Below are 24,345 nucleotides of genomic sequence, written 5' to 3'. Positions count from 1 at the left end.
CTGTTGGAAGAAAATGAAGATTCTTTATGAAAACTTTTCCTAGATCTTAGTTTTACTGCTTGCTTTCATCAACTAAACTTTAATACATAAGAGGTATTCCCACATGAAAATGAAATCTTAGGCATTATATAATTAAATGTAATATTTAAAAGAGCACTTATTTTTCCTGTGATGTTTTCACCCTGAATCTGTGAGATAAACAGGAAAAGGTTATAATTAAAGCTTCTTTTATTGAATAACATCATATGTTAATTCCAAATTTATTCCCATTGCATCCTAATTAAAATGCTTCTTTTATCTTCAAAGGAAAAAGCAATCAGGGAGAAGGAAAGAGTAATAAAATATTGAAAACATCATATTGGCATTCGATTGAATTAATTTTAACGTAAAGAGGAATAGTCAATGATAATGAATGTTAAAGAAGAAAATATTAGATATTTTGGTTTATCTTCTTCATGCCTTAATTTCTCTTATTTGAAAGGTAATGATTGTTCATATTTTTTATTATTACTCAGATGGACCTGATATGTTACTTCATATCGCTCTCCACTGTCCATGTAGAACAGACTAAAAAGGCATAGTTTGTTAAATTATGAAAATATATAAAAAATTTGAACTATATTTAAAATGCATCTTTAACTTTTAGGCATATGCCTATGGTGAAAGTGGTGAAAAAATTCTAAAACTTTTGCTAAACCACATGATGACTAGACAAAAATAGGTAATCCAAATGTGTAATCCAAAGTTGTTTACTTTATGAATCAAACTTTGACAACCTTGAAATTTGCCAGTTTTTTAAAACAATTTTGCTTATAGTAAATACAAGTGACTATTGTCTAATTATACTCATGTGTCTAATTGTTATAATAATGTTTACAATAAAACTGAAATTGTAGATTAATGAATCAGGAAGAATAAGTCCAACATATCACGATGACAGACATTTTAGTTAATATAAATAAATATGCTCCAAAATTTTGATGTTCACTTAATTTAAGATTACTTCTTTAGTGATCATGTATGGGATACATAAATAACTCCCTCAAAGCCTTCAAATCTTGGCAATTATTAATTAATTTTTTTCCTATTTGGAGATGTCATCTACCAATCCACTTGTGCATGGCATTATATATATCAGTTTAGATTTTTCTCTGACTGATTATTATAAAAGGTAACTGATAATTTTCCCTCTGATCCCTGTCATGGATACAGGCAATACTAATGAAGTGATTTTAATTTTTTAAAGATTTATTTATTTTATGTATAAATACACTGTCACTGTCTTCAGATACATCAGAAGAGGGCATCAGTTTTCATTGCAGATAGTTGTGAGTCACTATGTGGTTGCTCGGAATTGAACTCAGAACCTTTGGGAAAACAGCCAGTGCTCTTAACTGCTGACCCATCTAGCCAGCCCATGATTTTAATTTTTAATGATGTTAATAAGGAGTCTCATTATTTAAGAATATTACACTGTAACATGATGGTCATTCATCAGTCCATACTTCCTTCTCTATCTTCATTTCCTCAGCTAGAATCTGATGTCATTCCGCTATACAAATCAGCTCTCAATGGCAGGGTGATTACATAATAGATTGTTTTTGTTGCTGTGTTTCCTCAGTTAATTTCTTTGAAATATTCCTAATGTATTCAGCATTTTTCACATTTAAAAATCCTACCCTCTTAAAATATTTGATGATGGTTATCCTCCCAAAACCGTGATGACTTCCATAATTAAAAAACAAGAAAAAAATGTTAAAAGATTCTTTGGTATATAATTTTCTTTATTTAAAAAGACTAAAACAAAAGCAAAACAAAACAAAAATAGGATACATAGAGTTTGTAGATATATGAAGTTAAGTTGGTCTCTAAGTAAAATTAGCAGAGATGCAAGTTTAAAAATAACGGGAAATGTTACAAATATAAATTACCTACCAGTAATGATTTCACAGAGGCTGATAAGGAGAACAGTAGCCCTATTCCTCTTGAAGCTGAACTTAAATGTTTCAGATGTCCTTGCAGAGCTCACTCAGTAGCATTAATTGACTGATATACTAGAGTGTATTTCACAAACTTTGAAATTTCTATGATATAGTGCAACTAAATTCAAGTACAAGAATACTTAAAATTTTTAAAGGAGGAAAAAAACTTAATCCAAAAGTTCAAGAGAAAAATGTAATGATTCTCCAAATAAGTGACTGACAAATGAAAGCACTTGTTGGAGAACTGAAGAAATCTTTACTTAAGATGTAAACAGTGTTATCAATCAACTAGAGAATCATAAACAGAAAGTATGTAATGTAAGCCATTTAGATGATATTACAGTTATTGCTTTTAGTTCTCTATAATTCTGTTAGGAATAAAATAATTGTATTTTAAGAGCAGGGTAGAAATATAGCTTTTCCTTATTAATAACCAGTGAGAGTACAATGTCTCCATTTCATCTGTTCACCACTAGGAAGGCCCAGAGGTGCTTCTAAGCATCCATGATCTCTCAGTAAGGTACTCAGGAAGTCTATGTGTATAGATCTATGTGTATAGATCTGATGCATAAATTATTTTTCACTATTAGATTTTGATTTAACATTGTAAGTCCCATTGTACATATTTCACATTGGCATAATTCTCACTTGAGATGCCATGTTGTTTATTTTTCTTATGTTGTTAACAGTCAAACCTCCATACTTGGTTTTTTCATTGAGATATCTTTATTATGTTAACAAAGTTGCAGTTTTCAACATATTAAAGTTTTCTTACAATTTATGATATTTTTGTGGTTAGAAATAAATTAATTAATCATTTTTCATTTCAAACACTTGATAATAGTTTAATCTTTTGAGGCTCCTAGAGGTAGTCTATTTTAAAAATGTTTCACAATCACTTAAACAGTTAGAGTTTGCCATCTCTACCAGGAATTTGGGGGCCTATTTAAACATCACTAGGTCTCAATGTTTTCAAAGCATGTAGAATTTTCAGTAAGGCTGAAATAATATGTTATGAAGTACAAAAATAGAAATTTCTTGTCTGAGAGAGGGTAAATTAACTCTTTAGGTTGTCACTTTACCTGAAATTTTATACATGTTCTAACCCAATGTAAGTTTTATTTCATGGCACTGAGAGTAGTAACCAAACATTTTGAAAAATATTAATTATTTTTGCTAAAAGATTATGGAACTGTCTACAGAGAAGCTACACTGAAAAAAAAAAAGGTAGTAAAATTCACTAAACCATTGTTTACTTTGAAAATAGCCCATTACTATTGCTTGACTGACAGCCATTTTTATGTAATTAGCTGCTCAATTAAGCACAATGTGTCTTTATGTAAATTGTCTTTCTTTACCAGAACCAGGAAAAGCAATACATTTCAGAATAGCAGAAAAAAGCCCTAACAAAACATAAAACCTCTGAGTGAAGCCAATAATCCAGGATTTTTATTTATTCTGGTTCAAGTGACTTGTTCTTTAATACTATTTCCATCACTGTGCACTTTAAAGAAATACATAATCTGCTTTATCCCCTCTATATTCAGTGAGAAGCATATTTCATAGACCAGTTATGCTATGAGAATATCCTCAAAAAACGTAGTTGGAGAAAATTTCTATTTGAATTCCCATTTTCACTAGATTTTGTTCTCTTTTACCATTGAGTGAGTTTTAAATACGTTTTTTGGAAACAGTAACATTTAACTAAATTAGGACTTGTTTAATCCCCCACCCTGATACTTTATGCAGTATGCTGGTATTTGGGCCCCATCTCCATCAGTCACTGTCGGTTTCCTTGATTTCAAGCGCAATGATAAATGGAGTCAAATAAAATAAATATGGAAGACTACCAATTGCTGTTTGCCTCAAACTATGTGCTTAAAGATGTTTTCATTTATTATCAAATTATTGCATCCTGCCAGCATCCAAAATGAGACGAAATGATACACAAAATCAGAGCATTTATGGATGAGATTCAAGCAGCCTGCCTATACTCCTAGAGTGTGCTTGTGTACGTTAGAGATCCAGTGTCATTGGTGAACTTAAGCAGCTTCAAGTGGGAACATTTCCCTTCTTATCATTTCCTCCATCTGTGCTTCCTGCTCTGTGATTCAAAATTATAATGTTTTCAAATAACAGGGCAATTGTAACAGTTGGTATGAGATTTTGCAGGTGGTACATTCTAAGATACTTTGTCTTGGCCGTCATTGAGTCACATCTAATAATTTGTTAATTTTAGAGATGGATTCTATGATCTGATACTCATCATCTTCCTATTAAATTGACTTTTCATTATCTAGAAAATTTTTTTAAGTAGAACAGTGTCCATTTATTTGGATAATTCAATGCTTTAAGGTAATTTTATCCTTGCACATTTCATATTGTTCAATAAAAACAAAGCTAGCTGAGGTTTCGGATTAATTTTATGATAAAGCTTATCTGACTAAATATATTCAATATTATCTCATAGACATAATGGTAATGTACTCAAAAATATAAAATCTACTTCATTTTATTATTTATGCACCTTTCCTCATAAACTGATTCACAGTCATTCTAACCACTGTTGTGAAATCACCAATCTTACTATATTTTGTATAAAATACTCAACAGTTCTTAGTTATAAGGATTAGAAAATATTAGTAGCTTTAATTCCCAGAACATTTGATACTTTGAAATCTCTATTATTGTTTTCTTGACCAATTAAGCATGTTAAATTAATTTTCATACTATGTGAAATCTATCTCCCACATCCTGCTGAGAAGCAAACTGCTTTCTACCCAGGCATGCTTTTAATCTAAGCACAAAGGACAATGGTCCTTGAGTTTGAGGCCAGCCTGTTCTACAAAGCAACCAGAGGTAAACAAAGAATCCTGACTGAGAGAGAGACAGAGAGAGAGAGAGAGAGAGAGAGAGAGAGAGAGAGAGAGAGAGAGAGAGAGAGGAAGAAGAAGAGGATGTGCAGGAGGAGGAGTAAGAGGAGGAGGAGGAGGAGGAAGAGGAGGAAACAAAGCAGGTAAAGAGGAGGATAAGGCGAAGGAAGAGGCAGAAGAGAAAGCAAATGCAGCAGTCATAAATAACTCATATTTCATGCTTGGTGAGCTGTATACTGACTGCCGTTTTGTATGTATTTGATTCAGTTGCATATACTTGTACTTAAGTAGTGAAATAATACTTATACATTTCAGGAACAGAATATTAAAATAAGGTTTATTGACAAATTAATATCACTATTTTATATCTATTTGCTTACTTATATAGAAAGTTAACACTAAAATAGAAGATGATACTCTAGCAGCTTACTTTGGAAATAGTTCACAGTATATAGTATAAATATTATATGCAGCTTGATAGCTTCATATAAAATACTGTTATAAATCAGTGCCTATGTGTTGCTTGAATATCAACATACCAATGCATCATGCAATAAATTTTACAAAAAGTAAAAGTCATAAGTTTCAGAGTGACAGAGAAAAACAGGGAACAGTATGTAGTCTTTGTGATATGAATATTTTGTGTTTGCTTATTATGTATAAATGAATTGGCAAAGTATTTTATGTAGAGGAAACAATTTACCATATTAAAAGTAACATAGTTTTCTTTACATTCCCTTCATTCCTAGATAGTTATAATGATTGCTCTTGGGAAGAGATTAGTTTAAACACAGATTTTTACTAACCAGATTAAGACAAATTCATTAGATGTAAGGTCACTAGTATGAATTAATTATGTTTTAAATATTTATTGTGACTAAGAAGTGATACACATCTTTTTAATAATCTGAGTGATTCAATGGTTGTTTTACATTTTCATCAACACAAGAAGAAATGAATTTCAATGATTGCCAAAGCAGCTTCACTATCATGGACCTGGTACTATGAAAAATTTAGCTATCAGGCATGACATGAGGAGAAGTAACACAGATGTTAGATCATTGTTCAATCAAATGTAACATCTTCTACTTATTAAGGCAATTATGTTTGTGAGTGAAATGCATTTGACCAGTTTTCATCAAGTTAATTGTTTACCATTTTTTAACTTATGCCAAATGAAAAAATACAGAATAAAATTAAATTTGGCCTGTAAAAAGTAATGAGGATTCCTGATTTCTGTCCCACTGGTTTTATGAATGTACTTCCGGTTACATTCTTTTAGGCTTTCTACATATTATAAGAATATCATTAAATTTATGTAATTAACATAAGGGTAACAATATATTAGCATAATCTCCAATCCAATTACTAATAGACAAATCAGAATTACCTTACCTGGACTAATATTCAGGTACTGGACTAGTCTGTCATCACCATGGCCTCCGGTCTCAGAGACATTTAAGGACATTCAGATCTGAAGAATCTACTTGGAGTCCACATCTTCAGATTTCGTAATGTAGCACTTGAGATAATCATCCAAAAGTGGTATGATCTTAAGGAAATAGTTGGACATCCAGGTGACCTTGTCTTTCCTAGGCATTGAGGTCCTGCATCAGGGATTGCCCTGAAGGGTTTAAAGAGGATGTGACCCTAACGAGGATGCTTGCTGAGACAGCAACCCCTTCTGGGAAACTGGTTCCTCATATGGGAGGAATTTGAGCTTTGAGTTCATTAAGGCGGATTTCACCGAGGTTAGGAAAGCGTTACTGGCCAATAAGGAACCAACTGCCACTATCTCTGTTTCTGTCGCTTCTTATGATGTCATTCTGCCAGCCCAGAGCACCGGTCTAAGGGCCCGGGCCTGAGAAGAACTTTCTTTCTAAGCTGTAGGCATCACTATTATAATCCCCAGGGAAACCACTGAAATTCGGAATGATATGTTTGTGATAAAATCTGAAGACAAACTGGAAGGCAGCAAAGTCACGCCGATGAATATCCTTTACCCTTTCTACTTTGAGCTAATGAGCCGGTGCTGGGCAATAGCAATTCTTCCAACACGGAAGTACTTGACATCGCAGGGCAGATTCCGCACTCTCACTTCATAGAGGGTGTCTTATTTATTAGCAGCGTTTGTCAGCCGATTGTTCCCCTGGTGTCGCTCTCTCTATCATCAGCGGACAGAAGACGGTCCAGGTATTGTTAGTGGAGACCCAGAAAACCTTCCCACTCGCTGAAAAGGTCAAGGCCTTCTTGAACGTTTGACCTGTATTTGAGGCTGATCTTCTGTGGCTACTGCCACCACTTTTGCTTGGATGTCTGAACCAAATCTGAAGCCAAAGACAGGTCATAAAAATCAGATAAAGATATGTAATTTAGTCTCTCCGATGTTCTCCTTAGAGCTACCTGCTTAGTCAGTTTAATCAGAGAAACAGATTAGGAAAAGATGGCTACAACTCTTAAGACAAAAGATGGTGGCTTTGAAAAGTAGGTCATAGAAAACGCATTTAAATTCACATACACATTTTTTTCTGTATAATTTGCCACGCATATTGATAATGCAATCACATGCCACATTCCAAAGGTTTATGTCATCTAATTATGCACAGATAAAAAATATTGTATCTCCCTGTGACACCCTCAATGTGTAAATACAAATGTCTGATATGTTCTTCATATGCATGTTTAGTGCTGCTCATAGTCACTAAATTGTGCTGTTAGCAGTCAGGTTAAGATATCAGATATCACTACATAATATGCAAAAAAAAAAAGAATAATGAGCTATTCTGTTGAATTACATAGTTTCAGGTAGCATGCGCTTACAATCAAAGTTCATAAGTAAATTGTGTGGGTTGCTGTTGTCATTGTTAATTGTGCTTCTAAAACACAGATTTGTATAAAACGTCATGTGTTCTTACTCAGAAGAAAGTTTCACCCTCAGGGTTGCACATGTCTTGATTTCGGTGAACAGCTTCAGGTCTATGTAAGCTAATATTATGGCAGTATCACACTGAGAATATTGCCTAGTGATGACGAATTATCTCACACTAAAGCCGACATGTTACAAAAAAGTTCTATATTTTCTAAAATGACATATGTATGGTTGAAATTTATAGTTTAGTATTCTGCAAGCAAAACATCTTTATGGTATAGAATATTTAATAATCCCATAGATTGACTTACATTGAATTGGAGACAATATAATATTTCACAGTTCCTCCATACTCCTGGAGTGCTTACTTCTAAAACAATTAGAAGTAGGATAAGATCAAAAGATCAATTACAAAATATTATCCATGTTGTGATCTTGGCAAACAAATAGAGTTTTCACTGATACTTTATCAGAACTCTAAGAACTTTTCCAAGCAATTATCCCTATTACCAAGAACTGCTAATGAAACACAATAAATACTTGGGTTGTAAATTGTTCTAGTGTATCTCATTCCTATTTTGTGGCATTATTTATTTTTGCTTTCGTTAGGCACCACACAGTAGCTGAATAGGAACATGCTTTAGCTGGATTATATTATTTTCTCTCTGTGTCTCTTTTTCTTCCCTCTCTATATGTTTCCTCTCTACGTGCCTCTCTTTTCCCAATCTTTTGCTATCTGGATATGTCTCCTTTCCCCCAACTCTGACACAAAGATGTACACACAAGCACATACATACATATGACTTCAAAACATGATATATTTACAGCAATTTCAGATTAGTTGAAGTTTCAAACATTTGATCAGTAGACTCTAAAACTTAATTTAACTTGTGTTTCATAATTTAGCGAAGTAAGTCCTAAAGGCATGCGATTGGACACTCAGATGTTGGGAAAGAAATAGATTTTACCTTTTAATGGAAAGTCTGCAAAGAATCAAAGGATATGGTGGCCACGTTTTATGCTTGTTTATATTTTATTTATTTATTTTATTGGATATTCTACGCATTTACATTTCAGATGTTAAACACTTCCCCCAATCCCATACACCCTCACCCTCCCATTGCCTCGATGAAGGTGCTCCCTTTCCCAACGTCTCTCTCCCACCTCATCACCTTGGCTTTCCTCTACACTGGAAAAACGAACCTTGCATGGAACAAAACGCTTCTCTTCCCATTATGGCAGCATATGCCATCCTCTCCTGTACATGCACCTGGGGCCATGGGTTTCTCCATGAAAACTCATTGGTTGGTATTTTAGTCCCTGGGAGCTATGGTGGGTTTGGTTACTTAATAATTTTGTTCTTTCAATGGGGTTGAAGACCCATTTAGATCCTTTGGTTCTTATATAGCTCATTCATTGGGGTCCCGTGTTCAGTCCTGTGCTTAGCTGCAAGCATCTGCATCTGTATCATTATGACTCTGGCACCTCCTAGAGGAAGAATCCATATCAGGTTCCTTCGAGTAAGCACAACTTGGCATCAGCAACAGAGCATGGCTTTGGTGGCTGCATATGGGATTGATTCCCAGGTGAGGTAGTCTCTGCATGATCTTTTCTCCAATTCCTGCTCCTCAAATTCTTCCTTTATTTCCTCATGAATTTTTTTGCCTCCAACATTTACCTTTTGATCTTCCTCCTCTTTGAGCTTCATAAGTTCTGTGAATTCTTTCTTGCGTATTACTAACTTTTTGAGCTAGTATTAACATATAATTGAGTACATACCATGAGTGTTCTTTCCTGACTGGGTTAACTCACTCAAGATGATAACTTCAAGTTTCATCAATTTGCCTAGAAATTTATAAAGTCATTGGTTTTAGCACTGAGTAGTATTTTGTTGTATATATATATATATATATATATATATATATATATATATATATATATATATACACACACACACAATTGTGATATACATATATATCACAATTTCTGTATCCAGTCCTCAGTTGAAGGACATCTGGGTTATTTGCAGCTTCTAGCTATTATAAAGAAGGCTGAAAAAAAAAAAAAAGAAGGCTGCAAGAACATGGTGAAACATCATTCCTTGTTAGATGTTGGAGCTTCTTTTGGGTATAGGCCACAGAGTGGTTTAACTGGGTCCTCAGGTAGTACTGTGTCCATTTTTCTGAGGAACCACCAAAATGATTTCCAGAGTGGCTATACCAGTATACAATCCCACCAACAGTGGAGGAGTGTTCCTCTTTCTACACATCTGCTGTCACCTGAGATTTTTTTTATCTTAGCCAATTTGACTGGTATGAAGTGAAATCTTAGGCTTAATTTGATTTGCATTTCCCTAATGACTAGGGATGTTGAGCATTTCTTTAGGTGCTTCTCAGCCTCTTGATATTCCTCAGTGAAGAAGTTCCTATGTAGCTCTGTACCCCATTTTTAATAGGATTATTTGATTCTCTAGAGTCTAACTCCTTGACTTCTTTGTATATATTTGATACTAGCCCTTTTGCAGGTGGAGGATTGGTAAAGATCCCTTCACAATCTGTTGGTTGCCTTTTTGTTCTACTAACAGTGTTCTTTGCCTTACAGAAACTTTGCAATTTCATGAAGTCCAATTTGTCGAGTCTTGATTTTAGAACATAGGCCATTGGTGTTCTGTTCAGGAAATGTTTCTTCTGCTTTTGTGTTTTAAGCTCTTCCCCACTCTCTGTTTAATTAGTTTCAATGTACCTGGTTTTATATGGAGGTCTTTGGTCTACTTAGACTTGAGCTTTGTATAAGAAGATAAGAAAGGGTTGATTTGCATGCTTCTACATACAGACTGCCCTTTGAACCAGCATCATTAGTTGAAGAAGCTGTCCTTTCTTCAATGACTGTTTTTAGTACCTTTGTCAAAGATATAGTGACCATAGGTGTGTGGGTTCATTTCTGCAACTTCAGTTCTATTCCATTGATCTACCTGCCTATCTCTGTACTAATACCATGCAGTTTTTATCACAGTTGATCTGTAATACAGTTTGAGTAAGAAATGGTGATTCCCTGGGAATTATTTTTATTGTTGAGAATAGTTTTTACAATAGTGAATTTTTAATTATTCCAAATGAATTTTCAAATCGCTCTTTCTAACTCTAAGAATTGAGTTGGAACTTTGATGGTGATTGAATTGAATCTGTAGATTTATTTAGGAAACATGGCCATTTTAACTGGTTGATCCTTCCAGTCCATAAGCATAGGAGATCTTCCTACGCTCAGAGATCTTCTTGAATTTCATACTTCTGTGACTTGAAGTTTTTGTCATACAATTTTCACTGACTTTATTTAGGTCACCCCACCGTATTTTATATTCTTTGTGACTATTGTGAAGGGTGTCCATTCTCTAATTTCTTTATCAGTCTGTTTATCCTATGAGTAGAGGAAGACTACTGGTTTGTTTGAGTTAAGTTTATATCCAGTAACTTTGCTGAACATGTTTATCAGCTGTAAATATTTTACTTTTGGTAAAAATTTTGGGTTACTTAAGTATACTATTATATCATCTTCAAATAGTGATAGTTTGACCTGTCTTTTCCCAGTTGTATCTCTTAGACCCCTTTTAGCTGTCTGATTGCTCCAGCTAGTAATTACAGTATTATATTAAATAGGTAGTGAAAGAGTGTGCAGCCTTGTGTAGTCCCTGATTTTAGTGGGTTTGCTTCAAGTTTCTCATTATTTAGTTTGATGTTGGTTACTGGTTTACTTTATATTGCTTTTAGTATGTTTAATTATGAGCTTTGAATTCCTGAAATTTCCAAGACTTTTAACATGAAGGAGTGTTGAATATTGTCAAATGCTTTCTCAGCATCTAAGGAGATGATCTTGTGGTTTTTATGTTTTTTTTTTTCCCCTTTGAGTTTGTTTATATAGTGCATTACATTGATGGATTTCTGTATATTGAACCATCCTTGCATCCCTGGGATGAAGCCTATTTTATCATGATGAATGATCATTTTGATGTGTTCTTAGATTCAGTTTTCAAGAACTTTATTGTTTTTGTATCAATGTTAATGAGGATAATTGGTTTAAAATTCTCTTTTTTTGGAGGGTCTTTGTGTGGTTTAGTAATGAGCTTAATTGTGGCTTCAAAAATGAGTTGGTTAGTGTTCCTTCTGTTTCTAATTTATGGAATAATTTGGTAAATATTTGTATTAGGTCCTCTATGACGGTCTGATAGAATTGTGCAGTAAAACTATCTGGTCCTGCCCACTCCCCCCCCCCCCTTGGTTAGGAGGTTTTGAATGACTGCTTCATTTCCTTAGGGATTATGAGGCTGTTTAGTTGGTTCTTTTGATTCTGATTTAACTTTGTTACTTGGTACCTGTCTAGGAAATTGTGTATTTTCTCCAGATTTTCGAGTTTCATTGAGTATAGGCTTTGGTAGTAGCATCTGATGATTTCCTAAATATATTCAGTTTCTGTTTTTATGTCTCCCCTATCTCTTCGGATTTTGTTAATTTTGATACTCTGTGTCCTCTAACTATTCTGGCTAAGGGTTTATCAATCTTTTTGATTTTCTTAAAGAACAGCTTCTGGTTTTGTTGATTCCCTGCATACTTGTTTATATTTGGTTTATTTCAGCTCTGAGTTAGTTTATTTCCTGCCGTCTATTTCTTTTGGGTGTATCTGCTTCTTTTGTTCTAGAGATTTAAGCTGTGTTGTTAAGCTTTTAGTGAATGCTCTCTGCTGTTTATTTTTGAAGGCACTCAGAATGTTGAGTTTTCCTCTTAGCACTGTTTTCATTGTATCCCATGAATTTGGGTGTACTGTGCATTCATTTTTTGTTAAACTCTATAAAGTTTTTTTTTTAATTTCTTTTTTATTTCTTTCTTGGCCAAGCTATCATCAAGTAGAATATGGTCTAGTTTCCATGTGGGCTTTGTGTTGATTTTGTTAATATTGAAGACCAACCTTAGTCTATGGTGATCTGATAGGATGCATAGAATTATTTCAATGTTGTATTTGATGATGCCTGTTTTGTGACCAACTATATGGTCAATTTTGGAGAAGGTACCATCTGATGCTGAGAAGAAGGTATAAACTTTTGTATTAGGATGAGATGTTCTATAGATCTCTGTTAAATCCAATGGTTCATAAATTCTGTTAGTTTTACTGTGTTTCTGTTCATGTTCTTCTTCTTTGATTTGTCCATTAATGAGAGTGGTGTGTTGAAGTCTCCCACTATCATTTTGTGTGGTACAATATATGCTTGAAATTTAGTAGAATTTCCTTTATGCATGTGGTTGCCTTTGTTTTGGAGCATAGTTGTTCAGGATTGAGAGTTTATCCTAATATATTTTTTCCTGTGATGTATAAAAAATGTACTTTCTAATCTTTGTATGACTTATGACTAAAAATCTTAATTTATTTAATATTAGGATAGCTACTGCAGCTTGTTTTTTAGAGCCATTTGCTTGGAAAGTTTTTTGCCTAACCTTTTATTGTGAAGTAGTACCTCTCTTTGTTACTGAAATGAGTTTCCTGTATGTAGCAAAATGCTAGGACCTGTTTATGCATCCAGTCTGTTAGTCTATGTCTTTTTCTTGGGGAACTGAGTCCATTGAGTTTAAGAAGTATTAAGGAATAATGATTATTGTTTCCTTCTTTTTTCATTGTTAGAGGTAGAATTGGGTTTGTGTGCTTTTCTCCTTTGGGGTTTGTTGCAAGATTATTTTCTTCTTTTTCATAGAGTGAAGTTGTTTCCCTCTTTGTGGTGGAGTTGGCTTTCAATTATTATTTATACTCCTGGAAATGTGGACAGACTTTGTGTAAATTTGCTTTTGTCCTGGAATACTATGGTTTCTCCATCTATAGTAATGGAGAGTATTGCTAGATACAGTAATCAGGGGCTGATATTTGTGTTCTCTCAGAGTCTGTATGATGTCAATCCAGGATCTTCTAGCTTTCATAGTCTCTGTTGAAAAGTCTTATGTAATTCTAATCAGTCTGCATTATATGTTACCTGTCCTTTTTCCCTTACTGATTTTAGTGTCCTTTCTTTGTTTTGAATATTTGTTTTTTTTTTTTTTTGTTTTTGTTTTTTTTTTTTTTTTTTTTTTTTTTTGAGTATTATGTGTCAGGAAGAATTTCTTTTCTGGTTCAATTTATTTGCTCTGTAGGCTTCTTGTATGTTTGTGGTCACTCCTTTCTTCACGTTTGGAGAGTTTTCTTTTATAATTTTGTTACTGAGCATTTTAGATGAAAGTTTTCACTCTCTTCTTCACCTATTATCCTTCAGTTTGGTATTCTATTTGTGTCCCGGATTTCCAGAATATTATGCTTTAGGAGCTTTTCAATTTTTACATTTTCTCTGATTGTTGTGTCAACGTTTTCTATGGTATCTTCTGCTCCTGAGATTCTCTCTTCCGTCTCTTGTATTCTGTTGCTTGCATCTATGACTCCTGGTGTCTTTCCTAGGTTTTCCAACTTCACGATTGTCTCCCTTTGTGATTCCTTCCTTGTTTATATTTCTGTTTTCAAACCCTTCATATGTCTGTTTTTGCTTTCCTGTAGTTCTTTAATTGATTTTTTCATCCTCTTTACGAGCTTCATCATGTTTGCCTGTGTTCTCTTGCCTTTCTTGTATTTTTTAACTATGTTATTTCTGTGCTTCTCAAGGTCCTTCATCATCATCATCATCATCATCATGTAGTATGATTTTATGTCTACATCTTGTTTTATTTTTTTTGCTGAGTTGGGATATCTACTGTTTGCTGTGGTGGAAGAATTGGGTTCTGGTTTCTGTTTCTTAGATTCTTTTGCTTGCCTCTTGCATCTTGTTATCGGTGATGCTAGGTGATCTTGTTCTCTCTTGTGGGTCTTGGGTCTGTGGTCTCTGGAGGGAGATTGCTCCTGGGTGTTCAGCTCTCTGGATGGGCTGTAAGTTCTGATGGCAGTGCCCAGTCCTGATGCAACTGTCACTTCTCTGGCCTTGAGCTGGAAGTGTCTCTTCACAGGCAGCACTGGTACCTGTGCCCTAAGAGTTCTGGTCAGCCTCTCTCGCGATAGTCAGTGAAGAGGGAGGGTCAGCTCACCCCTGGGCTCAGGACTGAGAGTCTTTTTGGGGCTCTTCTGGGCACTCAGCAATCTGTGGTCAGGCAGCCTGTCCTGGTGAAACTTTATGCTTGTTTTTAAAATAAGTTGTTATCATAATGATATTTCATTTGGGATTTTAATTTGTTTATATATTTTCATGTTGGAACTCTTCAATATTATCATGTTCATAAGAAAGTGACAGTTATATTAGTGAGTTAATAAAGTTTTGTTTTCAGGATTTCTACCATTCAGCTGTATTAAGTGAACAATGATCTTCTGAATTCTCCCAGTGAAATGAATTAGAATAATGCATGAAGTGCCTTAGGATCTGAGTTCCTTTTGAAATCTTCATTTTATTTTTTGTATCATTTTTGTGTCTATAAAAATGATAATTCTGAAATACATAATATGACTTTTCCCATTTACTTGATGTGGAAACTAATATTTGATCTTAAAAGTAAAGCTATTTTAAGTTCTATGTTTGATTTTTAATAATGCTTAATTTTTATTATATTTGTACCAAACTAAGTTTCTGAATAATGCTAAAGAATATGGAATATTCTCTGGATATAAATACTTTATTTACTTACAAATTCTAAATATGAATATAACAGAATGTTTACAGCATATCAGTGTACACTTAAAAGCGGTAGGTGTAAGCATCATCTATAGGCTCAGCTCTACTCTACAGCATGTCTTTTCTCTGAACTCTAACACTGAAAAGAATCAAGGTGTTAAATTTTTAATGAGTCCTGAGCCATTTTCTTCCTGGCTCAGTGTTAATTATCATCTGTGTGGTTAAGTCTTACTAAATTTTCTCAAAGTTTATTATGGATTTAGTTCCCAGTGATGAAGACCTTAAGTTTATTCAAACTTTCAGTAATTATCTCAGTATTTTCTCATCTGAAAGGAGTTAATGTTTAGGAAAAGTCATGGCATATCAAGCACATATGCATATATAAGAATAATGTGGGAAAGGGAAGGGATTTCAGTGTTTGGTCAAATTCTCTAAAACAGACTCTTCTTTGTTTAGTGTCTGTAATTGTGTCTAGTCAGACTCCTGACATCTCAGATCTTCCCGCATGGAGAATGATGTGTGTGTATGTATGTATGTATATGTGAGTCCCATATATTCTCTGACACTAGAACGACAATTATAAGTCTGTACTTTCTTCATCAGTTCTAAAACTCATTTATAATATCTATTTTAGCCATTTTAACTTCAAATTCTAGTTTAATATTTTTGAGGACTTTTAGCTCAGTAAACAATTAAGGTAAAAATGACCTTAAAAGCACTTCATTTATCATTTTAATTGTTTTTGGTTATAATTTTTTCTCAATCAATATGTTATTTTTTAAAGATTATGTTAGATTCAAAAGTATTTGACTAATCTCAATATAAATAATGAAATTCCATTTTTAGAATAAAATGTAAGTTTAGACAACTCATTACAAAGAAGACCAATTCATGTATTCTTAATGTGACTGAGACATCAGGAAGTATTTGCACTGGTAAAAAGCACCTAGAAATCAATTGTTAGTAATTGCATCTTGAGATTTGTATTAGCTAGTATTTCAGGATTTATTGGAAAGTATATTATATTTTGTGAACTTTTCTAGAGAAGTAGCTGAACAAGAGAGCTCTGAACACCCCAGAAACAACTCATAGACTATATATGAAGTTCATGAAAAACAAAGGACAAAAAAAAAGAGAAAAATCATTATGCATAATCTTTACACATGAAGAAACCTTTGACTACTTCCAGGTTACATCTTATTTTACATGTACTTCATGCTCATTGTAACTAATAAGATTTTATTGCATACTATCAAACCTTTAAAAAATCAAGTACTGACAAAAATGTATTTACATACTTTTATGCAAAATGCTTAAAATCTGTACATTTATCTTTGTTTTTTAAAATAAAGTTGTTCAATTTAAAGTAAATAAATAAATAAATATTAAAAAGAAAAGGAAAGAAAAGTAGCAGTTATTAATTGCAGGTTTAAATACTGTCATCTATTTCAATTATTGATATGCTAAGGTATTTACCAACAAATTTTACAGTTCAATCATATAATACATATAACTAAATCATGAATTAAAGGATATAACGAATGTATTAATGATTACAAGTTCTCATATAAATAAGCAAAATCTGTAACACTAACTCAAATATTGAAACAGTAAAATATTTATGAAATAGTACTATAAACAATAAACATTTCTCCACTGTTGGTGGGGTTGTAAACTGATACAACCACTCTGGAAATCAGTCTGGTGATTCCTCAGAAAACTGGACATAGTACTACCTGAAAATCCAGCTATTCCACTTCTGGGCATATACCCCAGAGACACTCCAATATACAACAAAGACACATGCACCACAATGTTCATAGCAGCTCTATTTATAATAGCCAGTAGCTGGAAAGAACCCAGATGTCCTTCAGTAGATGAATGGGTACAAAAATTGTGGTACATTTACACAATGGAGTACTACTCAGCTATCAGAAACAATGACTTAATCAAATTCTTAAGAAAATGGTTGCATCTAGAGAATATCATCCTGAGTGAGATATCCCAGTCACAAAAGAACAGACATAATATGCAGTCACTGATAATGGGATACTAAATCCAGAAAGCTAGGCCTAGCCCAGAAACAACACACAGACTGTGTGAAGTTCAAGAAAAAAGAAAACATTACACTCAATCCTTACACACCAAGAAAACGTTGACTAATTCCGGGTTACATCCTGTTTTACATGTAATTTTTGCTCATTGTAACTAGGAAGACCTTAATGCAGAATATCAAACCTTAAAAAAAAAAAAAAGGCCAAGCACTGACAAAAATGTATTCGTATACATTTATGCAAAAATGCTTAAAATTTGTTCTTTTATCTTTGCTTTTTATAAATAAATTAAAAAATAAAATAGATAGAAGGGGAAATAAAAGAAAATATATATGCACCTAAGTTCATATAGCCCCTCACCTTTACTTTGTCAGAAACACTCTCACTGAACTTGGGTTCCGCAATTTGGCTAAAATGGATTAAAAACACCTCAGGGATTCTTGTACATAAACTCTCATCTGTCAACAGTAGACTTACAGATGCATTATCAGCTTGGCTTGGCTTTTTGTGTGAATGTTCTCAAAATTGTTCTTATGAGTTTATTCCTGAACACCAAGCACTTGACTGAAGTAAGCATCTTATTTCTGTAATCATTTCATATATATAAATACATAATACATATATCTATATATATATCTATATATATATATATATATATATATATACATTCATTGTTTTCTCTCACATTTCTCTCTGTTCTTAAGTAGCATATGAATTGTGACAATTAATTTCATTATGTAACTTGTTGCATTAAGCAGAATAGAGAAAGAAAAAGGCACCGTAATATGCTAATGCCAGCTACTTGCTGGATCTGGTGGTCTCCCTGCTTCCATGGTTAGCCCCATTCAGTGACCACTTATCTCATACTCTCTTGCTGCAGACTCTACTCACATTTCCAGAATCCGCCCCTGTGTTTCTAGTCACAATTGACAGTAACTTGGTAAAATCAAAACTCTGAAGACTTGTAATTTATCAATCAGATTTATATCAGTAAATTTCCACCCCACAAAATGTCCACACAATAAACCCTGAGCCAGTTGAAATTGATATAAACAGCTCACCTACATAAGACAAATACTTCTATAATTATTCATCCCTTATAATATATTCATAGCTACTTGTGCCTTTAAAGCTACAAGGATCTGTATTGTCTATTTCTTCTTCATCATTTTTCGTTTGCCTCTCTTTATTGTCTGTTCCATCTCTAAAATTCTTAGCCTGAATTTCTTTTTTACTGACCAGTGAAAGGCCTTGCTTTATCTTATACCTGCCCTCACCTGCATAGAGACATCAACCCACAAGGACTGGCAGCTTTACTAATTTCTATTCACGTAATATGTGGCATACTCTTTGAGGAAATTGTCTCTATAGAGAAATAAATATAATTTATCTGAATTATAATAATGACTAAACAATGTGTCCAAAGGATAACACCTATTTACATATTGTCCTGGATACTACAGTCATCACCCCTGTGAGTACCTAAAATGCTGTGCATTTGTCCTCTGAATCGAATATACATGTGGATTAGAAGCAGGGAGAGTTCTTACTCTATGTTTATTTCTCAATTGGTTTCTTTAACTTCTTCTTGGGAATAAACAAAAATTTCCAGTCTAAATATCGATAGCATTTCTAGCAAAAGGTGATTCTTATGTTTGCCTAGACCACGTTTTTTTTTTGGTTTTTGGCTTTTTTTTTTTTTTTTTTTTTTTGTATGTTTGATTGTTTTTGCTGTGGTTTTTTTTACTTAACCTACATCCCCTCCCTCCCCCATGTTGGGAAGTTTGGGTCATTTCAATTGACTGATATAAATTAAATATTTTTCAAATTTACAAAACCTACTGCTTCCTATCTTCTCCCCCACAGATATTTTCTATGCTTCTACTGTATACTCTACAATTTCTCTGTAATTTCAATTTTCTCAGAAAATATTTAACCATAATAGAAGACCATATTCGCAACACTACAAGAGACTCTTTTAGAGATCCAGATTCTGAAATGCACTGCTATATATCTTTGCAATTAAGAAACATTTGCTATTGTTTTCTCCTGATACTAAATAAAATTTCCATCTGAATGCCAGGTTAGGCAGAGGTTTGTAAACATAATGTAATTAGGAAGGCTTTCATTTTACCAATTAGGTTAGTGAGAGGAACAGAATTCTCTGTATAGGAAGCAATTAAAATGATTTGCATTATCTATTTGCTGAGGAAAAAGAGTCTTTTCACCTAAGGGAAATATTACACAGATACTCAGATACATGATAGGATTATGTATCAATAAACTCAGTCTAAATTGAAAAGACCTTTAATGTTGCTCACCTACTGAGTATAATAATTTAGCAAAGCAATGCTCTGGAATCTGCAGTTTAAAAATAGTATTGTTTACTTAACTTGATGCAGGAGGTGGTTGACATGGAGCTGCAGGAGGCTGTAGCTTTACCACCTTAGGAGAATACCATACCTCCTAGGAAGAATCGAGTTTGAAAATTTTGAGGTATCATTCTAATTTAGTTTATCTCAGCCCAAATTGCAAGTGAAAGCATAATTGTGGATCATTAATTTGTATAAATGTAGAAAAAAATCTTTACCATGTGAGTCTCACATTGACTTTGTTTATATTAGTAGGAATTTAAAATTAACTCTATTACCTATTTTATTAGTACAGTTTCTTTTAATCTATGCAAAATCCTAACTGAGGTTATAAATCAAAATTCAACAAAGATTATTGTTAGTCACATACAATAGATGATTGTGTTTATCTATAATCCGATGACAATTCTTTGCTACTAAAACATATTGCTCATACAAACTTATTTACATTGAGTAGTACAATTATCTTAATTCCAAAGGAAAGAGGGCTAAATTTCACCTTATTCTTATTTGTTATGAGGTATATTCCCTATTCAAATGCTTGAGTTACTGTGCTGTAAAGGGTCAATACTCATCATATCTAAAATATTACATTATTGTGTCAACAGTGTCATTGTGGATACAATTTCTAGAATTTTTATCGCTTGAACTCTGAACTATTCTGTATCTTACACTCTTTTAATTCACTGAATAAAATACATAGCAGTAAATAATCAAAATATATACTTACCAGAAGGGTGGGCATTGGCTAACTTACCATCTGTATATTTGTTCATCTCTACCAATTTTAATCTATTCTCATTCTATGTGGTTGGGAGAAACTGCTTTACATTTTCCAGGACTACTTTTTTTATTCCTTGTACCTTTTGTTCCCCACCTTCATTTGTGTTGAGTTCCTTCTTAAGACCCTGACTTGCATTTACTTTTTACACCTGCTCTCTGTTAGAAAACTTGATATGATTCTTATTTTTGCTGTCTTGCTGATCAAGAAAAGGTGTTTAACTTTTCATTCAAACAATCAAGAAATACATTTCTCTTCTTGTTAATTCAAGTTATAATTATCTGCCTATTGTTGACACAAACAGGATGTGAAAATTTTAAGTAGCAAAGCAGAAAGCGTGTCCACATTGTGGTCTCATAGAGAGTTATCTGCTCCACCCAAAATATGTCAAAGATAATCAGGATGTTGCAACATGAAACTATATAAATTATAAATATGGTGAGTTAAGTGAGCTACAGCAAGACATTCATAATCAGTTCTCAATTACATAGTCAGTCTTTGAAACATAAATGACTGTACCCTCAATTTGAATTATTTCTCAATACGTGTGTTTGGCATCATATTTTTTATGTTGTGTTTGAGAAAAAAACTGTGCATTTGGTCATCTTATGTACAGTTCAAACATAACTGCCATAATTTCTATTATTTTCTATAGTTGAGTACACAGTTCACTATTCTTTAGACAAACTTTCTGTTTGAAGGTTCAATTAATACTGATATTTGTGAAGATAATTTTTTGGCACTAAGTAAGAGCATTTTTTCTGTTGATAAAAGTTTATGGCAAGTGAGTTGAGGCAGGAGAGATAGAATTCTGGGACTTAGGCAAGGATAGATTCTTATAGACACAGAGGAGGACAGTCACATGGTGGGACTTGGAATAAAGTACATGGTTTAATTAAGTTTTGAGCTAGACAGGAAAAAGGCACAAGCTTATGGCTAAAACATTTATTCATAAATACCATTTTCAGAGTCATTATTCTGGGGCACCAATGTTTAGGTTGGAAAGATCACAGATACAAATGCTATCTACAACTAGGCATAAAATCCAACCTTGAAAGAACCAGGTGTGGCGCATGAAAAGTTCAATGTGGAAGGCAACAATAAGCACTCCTCAGAAACAGCAGGTTTCTAGGTTGGGTTTTAAGAGAAACACACCATCTTTCAAACAAATCTGCAGAGGGCAGCAAGTAGAAGCCGAATTCCAGTCTCTTTGGTATTTTGATGGGGATTGCATTGAATCTAGATTACTTTTGTAAGATGGGCCATTTTTACTATGTTCAGCCTGCCAATGTGTGAGCATGAGAAATCTTTCTACCTTCAGAAGTGTTCATCAGTTTTTTTTTTTTCTTCACAGACTTGAAGTTCTTGTCATACATATTTTTCACTTGCTTTGTTACTGTCACACCAAGATATTTCTTCTTATTATTAAATGTTGTAAAGGGTGTTGTTTCCCTATTTTTTCCCTCAGCCTGTTTTTCAGTTGCGTAGAGGAAAGATGCTGTTTTGTTTGAGTTAATTTTTTATCCAATGTTGTTGCTGAAGTGTTTGTCAGCTGTAGGAGTTTTCTTACGGATTTGTTTTTCGGTCACTTATGTATACTATCACATCATCTGCAAATAGTGATAACTTGACTTCTTCCTTCCCAATTTGTATTCCTTTGATATCTTCTTATTGTCTAATTGTTCTGGCTAGAACTTCAAGTATTATCAGATCAGAGCCTGAAGGCTGAGTAGCTGTACCTTCTCCCAAGTACTGCATGGTTCCAGAGAAAAGTGAAAGAAAAAAAATAAAAACTCAACCACCCCCCCCCCAAAAAAAACAAACAAACAAAAAAAAAAACGTAGCAGATGGAGAACTAATTGGGCTCCATGCAGGAGAAGCCTACAACTACACAGAGTTGGAACTGAGAAGAGCAGAGCAAGGAGACAAGAGCCAGTACAATGTCCAGCTGAGTGGGCAAGAGTAGAAACAAGTAGAAACATCTTTAGGTAAAGTATGCCAGGCCTTAAAGCACCCCAAACTTCTAGTTAAAAACAATAAGATAGAAAAGAAACTGGGTCTACATTACCACAGAAAATAATTTAAATTGATAAAATTAAGTCCTTAGATAATTAAATCAATTTAAAGAAAAATAGAAAATAATGATAGGCACGGTGAACCAGAGATGATGGATTTTACACAATACCACATGAATGGGTTAAAGAGAGAAGCACAAGAGAAAGACACGAATGACTATTTGGAATTTACACATCACTACTTATTAGTAGCATTGCATTGGTAATTCTTGTTTTAATCTTGGGACCCTTGATGGTTTCTTATGCTTCACAAGAAAATGCATTTTCAAGAGAGAAACAAAAAAGCTAAAAAAAAAAAAAAGAAAGAAAAAGAAAAAGTAAAACAGAAAAAATCGTCATAAGAAAATGTTTAAAAGCTTATAAATAAAAATGAAGATGATGCTAAGATGATAGAGATACATAAAAGGTAAAAATAAAATTGGAGAGATGCCTTAGAAGAAAAAATTTAAAAAGTATAAGTAAAATGGAGGAAGATATTGAGATAGAGACTGAGAAAGGCCAGAATTCACACTAGCACATTTTCACAATACTGCAAAATAGTAGTCTATGTCTGATTTAAAAAAAAATATCTCAAATAATTCTTCTTGCTATTATAGGAAATTGGAAGATGAAAGAAATACTCCAGGTTATTAAGAATTTGGGTGGCAACCTATAGAGACACAAGATTTCAAAAACAAAATTTAGGAAGGTAGATACGACTTGAATTCACTTTATGTCGAACACATTCTTAATACTTAGGCTATGTAAATTAATTTCAAAAGATTGAAGAAATTTGATGACAAAAAAAATGAGAGCCTAGCCCTCAATTACATCGGTTTCAATTATAAAAAATAAGATAGGATGAGAGTCATTGACATTGTTGAGGATAAGTTTACTAGATGAAAGTCTGTAAAAGTCAGTATTCTGATTTGAGAATACAGATTACCATTGATGACACTGTCCTAAAACAATGTAATAAAATGGCCGTAATTGTGTGGGACAAGATTGAACAAAGGGTGGATACAAATCATTTTTAAAGATAACCAAATTTCAAATGATTCTTTTACTGACTTTTTACAATGATTAACTACATTTGTTTTGGGTTTTTTTGTTTTTAAATTGGATACATTTTATTTACATTTCAAATGTTACCTCTTTCCTGGTTTCCACTCCCTTTCCCATACCTCTCCCCTGGAACTATGAGTGTTCCCCCACCCTCCCACCCCTTCCCACATTCTGACCTGACATTCCCCTACACTGGGGCTTCTACCTTTGGCAGGACCAAGGGTATCTCCTCCCATTGATGCCCAACAAGGCCATCCTCTGCTTCATATTCATCTGGAGCTATGGGTCTGCCCATGTGTATACTTTGGATAGTGGTTTTGTCCGTGAGAGCACTGGTTGATTGGCATTGTTGTTCTTATGGGGTTGGAAACCCCTTCAGCACCTTCAGTCATTTCTCTAGCTTCTCCATTGGGGACCCTATCCTCAGTTCAACGGTTTTCTGTGAGCATCTGCCTTTGTGTTTGTTGCAATCTGGTAGCGTCTCTCAGGAGACAGCTATATCAGGCTACTGTCAGCATGTACTTCTTGGGCACAGCAATACTGTCTGAGTTAGGTGGTTGTATGTTGGATGGATCTCCAGGTGGGGAAGTCTCTAGATGGCCTTTACTTTTATTTCTGCTTCAAAGTTTGTCTTTTAG

Source organism: Micromys minutus, assembly GCF_963924665.1.
Source record: "Micromys minutus genome assembly, chromosome: 15".
NCBI classification, from domain to species: Eukaryota; Metazoa; Chordata; class Mammalia; order Rodentia; family Muridae; genus Micromys; species Micromys minutus.
Note: the sequence above shows the minus strand (reverse complement) of the source record.